We start from the raw sequence: 10,060 nt of genomic DNA, 5'->3' as shown, positions 1-10,060 counted from the left end.
TCTCTCCTTCCACTATGTGAATTCTGGAGACTGAACTCAGAGCATCAGGCTTGGCGGCCAGGTACCTGTCCAAACAGTGTGATGAAACACTGTTACCAAAATCAACTTGGGAAAGAAGGAGTTAACTTCATTCCCATGTAACAGCTCATGACCAAGAGCAGTGAGGGCAGGAACTCACATAGGGCAGGAACCTGGAGGCAGGAGCTGATGCAGAGGCCATGGAGGGGTGCTGCTCGCTGGCTTGCTTCTCATGGTTTGCTCAGCCTGCCTCCTGACAGAACCCAGGCATGCCTGCCAAGGGATGGCACCAAGTGCAGTGGGCTGGCTGGGTCCTCTGCCTTTCAGGCTTTCCTGCAGCCTTAGCTCAGGGCGGCATTTTCTCAGTCAAGATTCCCTCCTCTCGAATTATTCTAGCTAGCATCAAGTTGGCATAAACCCAGCTAGCACAGTACCTTTACCTGCTGAGGCATCTCACTGGCCCCTTATCTTTAATTCCCAGCACTCAATAATGTAGGTCAGTATTTTATAAATAAGATATTATATACCATGCCTAAGTTTCCTCAACTTCTAATTGGCAGAGCCAGAATTTAAAATTGTATCTATTTGTCTCTGCAGACCAGAACTGCCCTGAAGAGCTGTCTGGCCTCTAAAATTATGTACATGCTCTTGACTAAAATCCCACTTTGTTCCCACAAAAAAAAAATATATATATATATATCCAAAATTTGATTAGGTTTTAAATTATGAAGTTTAAATCCCAAGACCAAAGCCAATGTCCTAAATTGAATTTGAGAAGCATTTTACTTGGAAAAAAGAAAACACTGGCATATTGTGTTTGGGGTTGTGGGGTGTTTTCTTTCATTTTCTTCTTCTTCTTTTGTTTAATTTTTTTTTCAGTCTCATACTAGCATGTTCTTAGAAACATGGCAGAGTAGCCAAGTTCGGGGCACCCCTCACAGTAAGAGCCATGTGACAGAAATAGTTGAATTATGGGTAAAAGTATCCGACAATCACGGAGAAGCTATGTTAACACCACAGTGTCATCTGTAGCTGGAGAGAAAAGCAGGGAAATTTGGGGGACTTAAGAAGGGAAGGAGCCCCTTGCCTTGGACTCTAATGAAAGTTTCTCACCAACTGAGAAGCAAGAATTCCAAGACATTTGCCTAGAATGCTGCTATCATAGAGATGACATTCCTTTCTTGTTTGGATATTTTATGTGAAAAATAGCCACAACCCAGGCTTTAATGGTATAAAGTTGAATAAATCTTCATTCTGTTCGACACACATTCTCAAGAATCTTGAGTAAGATTATCAGCTTGGCTTACAGTAAAGACAGCTTAGCTTCCTATGTCCCTGTGATCTAGACCTTATCAACTGTAACCTCTCAGGTGCCCCTCGGAACTGCCCTGTGATTTCCTGTAGGTTTCTTAGCAACACTCTGAAGATAATAGCTTCAAAACCATTCTCTCTCTGGCTATTGTAAAGAAAGCAAGCACCACTCTCGGAGAAACCACGCCCTTCCCTGCCAGGTGTGTCTTTCTCTCTGAGCACCTTTCTATTGCTTACCCCTTACCCTCAGATCTGTGTTAAATATGTCCACTAAACCTCAACTCTGCTTCATGCTGGATGCTCCTAAATTCTTCTCTGGATCAGAGCTATAAATCCCATTTTATTCCAAGTCGCGGTCCCAAAACAGAGGCCCTCTTCAGGCTGCTGTGGCGACAAAGTGGAGCCTCCTCCTCTTATATGGCTGATACTCCCCTTACGAAAAATATGCATATCCTGGCAACTGTTTTGTGTAAGTTCTAGACAGCCCCTTCTCTTAGTAGTAGAGTTCCTCCCTGAGGTGTAGGTAGATATAGTTGGCCAGTTAGACAGTATGATTGCCAGGCTGCTTTGCAGCTCCATTCCACTCTGTGGAACTTCTGGTTTGAGTTGGTGTTACATTACCAATGTTTATTCACCCCAGACTCGGGGCCAACAAACCAAAGAAATAATTTCATCCAAATGCAGCTTAGTAACCTAATGGGTTTATTGCAGGAAATAATTGCGATCAATCAATAAATGGAACATGGGTGAGTAGTCACAAACAGGAGCACGGTGACTCAAAGCATCTGCACCAATGAAAATGTGACACGTCTGTCTGTGACAGCCTCAGGAAAGCTGCATCGCTAGAGTCCTCCCTCCATTGATTGCCTAGCTCTTAAGGGCCTGAAACTATGTGCAACTGAAGAGCCTGTGGACTCTCAGGGGAGGCATATGCACTGCTCTATTCCCTAAGAGGGGTATTAACAGTCCCATTACTGTTACCACCACAATTGTTAGCCATTACCACGGCCCTCACCATCACTGCTTAGTCTGTTGTCAGGGCTGCATGGCTAAGGTATTCTGTGGGTCCTGATGGTCATGTCGGGCCCAGAGAAAGAGCTTCCACTACAACAAATGGGCAGATTAAATAAACAGAAAAAAGATCTGGGCTTCACCAAAGAGGACTACTGCAAAGGGTGGGAGGAAATGACTGTAATAGTGACTTGTAAGTTGGTAAGCAAAAAGAGTTTGTTTGTGTGTTGTTTGTTTGTCTGTTTGTTTGTTCCACTGAGAGAAGTAAGAAGAGCTAGAAAGAATCAAGTGTGTACAAGTGGCATAAAGATGGCAAGCTTGCAAGAGACTGGAGAAAGCAACATCAGACTTGACCTATGAAGGAAGCCAGTTGGCAGAAGACTGGGAATCCTGACCCACTGGGGCTACACACAACAAACAGAGCATGCTCTAGAAAAGTCCGTACATTAAAATGACGGAGCAAAGCCCTGGGTGTACAAATGCTAAAGAAACAGGTGCCATGAAAATGACCAATACAGGGTCCTTGAGACTCCTTGTCCAGTGCTCACTAGTGTATCCCTTTTCCAATCTCACTACCCCACATCCATCCTCAAGAGTGTCTTTCTCTTGGGGCTGGAAATGGCTCAGTAGTTGAGAGTTCTGCTGTTCTTCCAGAGGACCAGGGTTCAATTCTCAGTACCCATATGGTGGCTAAAACCATCTGCAACTCTAGCGCGAGGGATCTGATGGCCGCTGAAAATGCCACATGCGGGTGGTGCACAGAAATACGTGCAGATCAAATACCCATCCATATGAAATAAAAATAAATGGAATAAAATTATTCTAAATAAATAAATTTTAAAGTAGATCATCTCATTTCTGTTTTCTTGCCATGTGCCCCTGATGTAATTCATTGTCGTGGGATACAAAAGCCTGGAACTCTCTGCAGGTCTATAACACTTGAGAGGATGTTCCATAGATACATGCATAAATTCAGGGTTTGTATGCTGGCTCAGACAGAGCCAGCCAACGTCAGGGTTGAGATGCAGGAGAAAAATGTAACCAAAGTGTGTTAGTGTTTGTTTTCTTCCCATTGATGCTGACAGAAGGTACTGTAATAAGGCCAGGGGCTACTGTAGTGGGGCAGGAGGTTGAGCTGACCACTGATAAGGTAGAGGTTTTGAAAGTCCACATAAGAAGGGAATAGCTCTCCTGGTTGATGCTTCGAAGGATTCAAACAATTGACAAACTCCATGTTGTCTTAATGGTAGGAAAGACGTGCTTGGCTTATTCTTCTTTTCCCTTCTTTTGATTGGAATTTTGATCTGTCTATCATGAAACATCCTAAGGGAGGGTGCAGCTGGATCCTCCCCCCCCATGACCTGCGGATCAGGCCCTGCCCAAACCATCTGCCTCTGAATTATTAGAAAAGGGGGGAAATAAACTTTTGTTTGGTTTGTAGTGTTTTACTTTGAGGTTTCCAAGGTGCAACCACTTACCTATTACTCTGCCAAAGTCTCCCTACAAACAAGGAAAGTTGCTCTTGTTTGGGGTGTTCTGGTCAACACGTCGAGGATCATCTTCAAACAAGAGAGATAATATTAAATGCAGAAGCTACAGGGCAAGAATTCACATTCTCATTAATCTGAGACTGCCTGCAGCATGAAAAGTTCAATTTTCTGTACTTTGTATCTTACAGAAAAATAACTGTTTGGGCTCCTGAGTGAGATGCATTAAATTTTTTCTACCCACCTAGCCCAAAAGAATAAATAAGGGGAAATACTGTAGATACATGTACTTATTTATGGTTAAATAACACATGTTTATATATGTAGTTATGTGTAGTGTCACTGGGGCTCTTTAAAAGGTGGCTAAAATGGCATAAATTTCTATAATTTGGTTAAAATACTAAGTCAAAATTAGGTTTCTTGCAGCTGGGGAGAGGATAGTTCTGTGGTAGTTTGTCTAACATGCACAGGGCCCTGGATTCAATCCCTAGTACAGAGAGAGAGAGAGGATGCGTGCATGAGAGTGTAATCAATGTGTGGACAGATGATGGATGAATGGATGAGCAAATGAGTAACAGCCTTCCTTCTCAGTGACAGGGCTTAGACATGTAGCCACAAAGTGTGCCATTGTGACATTTGGGGACAGAGCAGTCAAGACACACTGTCTCCTATCCCATCCTGTTGGAGAGAGGGTTTTTCTGAGTTTGCTCTAAAGCAGGTTTTTACATAATGAAAGCCATTACTTGGGATGCTATATTACATTTTAATAAATAAATAAATTTGTAGATCTTCATTCAGATGTCTCTCCTACTCCCAGTAGGGTGTAGGAGTAGGAGAAACACTCATCTTCAAAGACAAGAGCCTCCAGGGAGTTGAAGCACAGATCTCTCTGGTTTACCCCAAGTTTATTATCATGAGGTCACCCTTTAGTCCTTCAAGCACACAGGCACATACTGTCTACATCGGCACTGTTTCCCCCATTTCTTTGAGCCTCCTGCTCTGAGGGGCTCCTTATCACTTCAACCTGCATCTTCTTTTTCGGGTTAGTTTAACTTGCTGTAGGCATCTTGTGCATGATCCTAACAATGACTGGGGAGACAAATCCTTTCTAAGGCTGAAGTGTTTAGAGCCCTTGCTGCTTTTTCAGAGGACCGAAGTTCCGTTCCCACCACCCACTTTGTTGGGCAATTCACAGCTGTAACTTTAGCTCTGAGGGAGCTGATACCCTTTACTGACTTCTACACCTACAGAGGCACCTACACTCTGTGTGTGTGTGAGTCACAAATATAAACCTAAAAACGCATAAATACAAACTTAAAACTTAAAAAGGATTCTTTACATTAAAAATAAGAAGGCTTGCACATACATATATATATATATATATATACACATATAAATACAAAGTTAAAAAGAAAATTTTTAATTAAAAAGAGAGAAAGAATGGAAGTTCGGCCAGGAGTAATAAAAGAACTGACTTGACCAGCAAGTACTTTATAGCCTTTTGTCAGACACTGTAATGTAGCCATCAAATTTCCTTCCCTAGGTGGGATCCATGTGGTACATTTGGCCAAAGGAACAGCTACATAGAGTCTATTGTGTCAACCCCTTTTAAATTCCAAAGCTCTTTCTTCTGATTATTTACATTTCTCAACAGTCTTAATAACTTAAATAAGAGTTATTGATTAGTGCATGCTCCTCCAGTGGAAAAGGTTCGATATCAAGACTGCCTCAGAAGACTGTTTGTTCAATTTAGTCTAAACAAAAATATTGGTTAAAAATAATCACTGCAGCCTCTTTTTGTCTCCAGATCATTGAATTCGACGTCCTGGTTTAGTTCTTAATGACATTCAGATATATTTTGGAGAAATCACACATCCTAAGGGGAAAAATAGCTTCTATCCACGGTAGTTCCCTTTATACCTTTCATTTTCCGTGACCTTAATAGGTCATGAGGTTATCCCAAATTTTTATTGCACATTTTCCTTTTCTATTTTATTATCTCTATTTTCATTTTTTAAAATATCTATCCAGGGCCAGAGAGATGAGTCTGGAATTTAGAAGCACTTTTCACTCTTGCAGAGAATCTGAATTCAGCTCCCCAAAACCTACATGGTGGCTCACAGCCATCTGCCACTTCAGCTCCAGGGAACACAATGCCTTCTTCTGTCCTCTAAGGGCACCGGGAATGCATGTGGTGCACAGACATGCATACACAGAAGATGAAAACTAGATCTTTCTAAAAAGAAAAAACATTTATTTATGTGCACGTATGTGAGGGCACATGTGCCACAGCACAGACGTGAAGACAGAGAATAACTTGCAGAAGTCAGTTTTCTTCTTCTACCATATAGATTATGGAGGCTGGATCCCTATCATCAGACTTCCTCAGCAAGCAACTTTGTTCACTGAAAGCCATTTCTCCAGCTTACATATCGAACATCGATCTATCAATAATTCTATCTATCTATCTATCTATCTATCTATCTATCTATCCATCTATCTAGACAAAGTTTTGCTATGCCCACTAGTTTCTATAGCTCAGGCTAGCTTTGAATTTGTTGTGATCATCACAGGGTCATGAATGTGTTCCTCCACACCTAGCTAGCATTACACCGATTAAAGAGCAAGTAAAAAGAGAGAGAGAGAGAGAGAGAGAGAAACATATGAACAAATATTTCCTCTTGCTTTAAAATTTTTTTTGCTTATTGTTTTAATTGTGTGCACTTGTTACTGTCCTGTTTGTTTTTGTTTATGAGACAAGATCTACTTAGCTCAAGCTGGCTTCAGACTTGCTGCTTGTCTAAACTGACCTTGAGAAGCTTCCTGCCTCAGACTCCAGGGTGATGATGGCTTTGCAGGAGTGTGGCATCATTCCTGCCCGAAGCATCATTTTCAGTTGCTGAGCACTCCAAGTTTTAAAAGCATTAGTTTCCCTTGTAAGCTCACCCACCACTATTTCCTGGCAACACTTATTGAAATGCTACCCTTAAGAAGAGAAGTGTCCTGTGGGTATATTGTCAATTAGAAACTCCCATCAGCCGCAGTCCTCCCGGGCTCAGCAATGATTCAAAATCTTTTCACAGTAAAAGCAGAGGCACATCCTCAAGACTCAGAGATCCCGATGAAGCATCACTAAGAAGGGGCATTTTTTTTTTTTTGTAACGTTGTAGTGGACAAAGAAAATGAACGTTAGTAAAGATGTGAAAAAATTCACATTTAAAAATTCACAGTAACAAATTTTTCTAGGCAAATTTAAAATCTTACTTTCAATCAAAGGTTAGAAAGATAAAATCTACCTCTCTTTGGGTAAATTTACAAATAAGTATATAAAAGTTTTTTTTTTTAAGTTAACAAAAGCAGTTTTCATTCCATGTATAACAGATGTACTGAAAGGATCCAGACTGTGCCATAATGGCACAGCGTAATTTGAGTCTGAAACATTTGACAGGAGGTTGGGAAGAAGTATTGCTTTGATGAGCCACATCTGCATCAAAAAAAGAACAAGTGTCAGGGCTGGGTTGTAGCTTAGGTGGTAAGAGTGCTGGAGTAAAGTGCATGAAGCCCTGGATTCAATCGCTGGCACTGAATAAACAAGGCATGGTAGGTAGCCCGTGCTTGTAGTCCCAGCAAGTAAAATACTTGCTGCATTTGCACAGCCTGATGGCCTGGATCTGATTCTCAGAACCCGCTGTAGAGAGAACCGAGTTGTCTTCTAACCTCTATATATGTGCCACCACCACCACCACCAACAACAATGATGAGGTTTTCTATTTTAAAAATCAACAACTGAAGGAAGAGGTCTTTTCTCACTTGTCTGTACCTTCTGAAATGTAGAACCTACCCACCCACCAACCCACCACCCCTGCCCTACGTTGCTCCCAAACTCAACCGCTTTGATCTCTTCTCTCGACGTCTCACAGCCTGGGAAAACCAACTCTGATGGCCAAAGGACTCTCAATGTTGAGACAGCCTCACCCAAGTAAGACTGCTGGACAGACATTTTCATACATAGCTACCATCAACTCTCCCCACGTTAACCTGAAAGTCATTTGTTCTTTCAGAAATCACCTCTTTTCCTCTTTGTTAAAATGGTGGATAAGCCTCAAATGCTAACCTTGTGGAGTCCTATTTGTTGTGTGACACTATTCCTGGGGAGACATGAACAAACATCTCTTTACCTCAATTGGGGAACCAGGATGGACCAATGTACAGATACCACCCAAGTTCAGCTTGGTGAGCCAGTGAGTCTATTGGGGTTACTTACAGGTGCAAAAATGACTCAAAGACAGTTGTAACACCAAAGCCCATCCCAACATGGGTGACAGTCCAAAAAAGCTTGCACCTGTAGTCTCTATGTGTCAGCTGGTATGAATCTCTTCTAGGCAGCTCAGCTTGTCTGAAGGTGTCTCTCAGCTGTCCTTATTTCTTATATATACTCAGGGAGCCTGGTACATCTGATCAATTTCAGGGACTTCCTGAGACTTTTGAGTGGTTTATTTACTGAACTTAAGGAGCCTGCCTAAAGGTTGAAATATTGCACCACCTCTTAGAATATCCTGTTTCTAAATGGACCTCCCTCCAAGATGGAGTGTTTGATCTCAGAAGATCTTGTTCCACCACACATTAGTTTGTTAACTCTTTTGTATAGTTGAACCTGTTTGTTTTTCTGCCCTCTTGTTAATATGTTTCTTTAGTCAGAACCCCAGGAGGAAATTGTAAAAATTCATAGAAAATAAGATTTTCTTCTCAACAATGCTTTTCATTTTTAATAGAAACCAATTTCCTGCCATAATGGTTTGATTCCTTTTCTAGTAAATGTCAGGATAAGGCTTATTAAAGCATAGATATATAACCTGAATTAGACACATATTAACACTTTTCTCAGATGTTAAGATTATTCTACATTGTAGATTGAGATTGATATGAAATACAATTTGGTAAATGATAATTTAAAGATCTTTTTGCATGTATTGCTCAAAAGGTATAAAAAGTCAAATGTCTGTGCATAATATATGATGCAACATTTTCCAGGACTATGTAACAAAATCATATTTTATAGGAGTTACTTTTGCTGCTGCAGCTTCAAGTATGCTAGACAAGGACCTACCACTGACCCTACCAGCTCTTGCTATTATGTCATCAAGACTTGTTTTAACAAATCTTAACACAATTGATTCTTAGTGATTATTAAACTGAAAGCCTGTGTGTATGATATGGCACATATTTGGTTTTTTTCCCTTGTGCCTGCCACTTAACACTTTTGGGCTTACCTAAATTATTAGATGGCCTTTTGTTAAACAGTCCTCTTTGGTCACACCCAAGCCTATACTAATGAGATTACTTGGGTTGGGAGCCTTAGGTGGCCTTAGGTCAGCTACATCCCCCCCCCCGAATTACACCTCTAGAATTTCTAAAAATATTCTGAACATTATACAGAGAATATACATATATATATATATATATGTATATGTGTGTGTGCATAGATATGTGTGTGTGTGTGTGTGTATATATATATATATATATATATATATATATATATATATTCGCTAAAATTTTGGGGCTTGTATGTACATGAATACAGGACTGACCATTTGGAATTGTTTATCCAATCAGGGAGTTCATTCTTGAGAAAGACTATTTCTTCTTCAGAAGATAGAAATGCTGACACTGGGAGACAGCTCTGGCATTGAAATACTGAGAACATTTAGAGATAAAACTGACCTCTAGAGTCAACGTCGTCATCCCACTTTTTCAGTGACAGGCAAGTAGATCCCAGGGGCCCACTGGCCATCCAGCCTATCCAAATTGGCAAGTTCCAGGCCAGTGAAACTATCTCAGGAAGAAAAGAAAGAAGAAAGTACCTGTCCTTAGGGTAATTGCAAGTGTGGCTGCTGTGTCACAAATGCATCAGTAGGTGACAGAGAGGAGAGAGGCTATTCGACACTCTGACTTATGAACCTGTGAACATCTGAATGATTAGTAGCCTAACACTCCCTGAAAAAGACAAGCCTAAGATGACCACCAGTCTGGCACCAGGGGTCCCAGAGAGGGATTCCTGAGACAGGCTCCCACGGTGGTGAGCAAGCTGGGGCCATGTGGCCTGGTGGGAACAAACCAAAAACTAGAAAATCCCTCTCCTTGGACCTTGGACCCTGGGTAGGTGGGCTCCCAGGACAGATGACCCCACATGTGGGTGGCTGGAGTGAAAAGCAAGCCCAAGATGACCACCAGTC

General features: G+C 41.4%; 1 non-coding gene across 1 annotated transcript; it reads left to right on the top strand.

The window, feature by feature from the left end:
• The first annotated feature begins 9,687 nt into the window (after nucleotides 1-9,687).
• Nucleotides 9,688-9,819, top strand: LOC129680410 (small nucleolar RNA SNORA17). The gene has a single exon (XR_008720683.1). It is a non-coding gene; the product is annotated as a small nucleolar RNA SNORA17 (small nucleolar RNA).
• The last annotated feature ends 241 nt before the right edge of the window (nucleotides 9,820-10,060 follow it).

The sequence above is a fragment of the Psammomys obesus genome, unplaced genomic scaffold, assembly GCF_907164565.1.
Source record: "Psammomys obesus unplaced genomic scaffold, mPsaObe1.curated_primary_1811, whole genome shotgun sequence".
Classification (NCBI taxonomy): Eukaryota; Metazoa; Chordata; class Mammalia; order Rodentia; family Muridae; genus Psammomys; species Psammomys obesus.
This window is presented reverse-complemented; position numbering and strand designations above follow the sequence as displayed.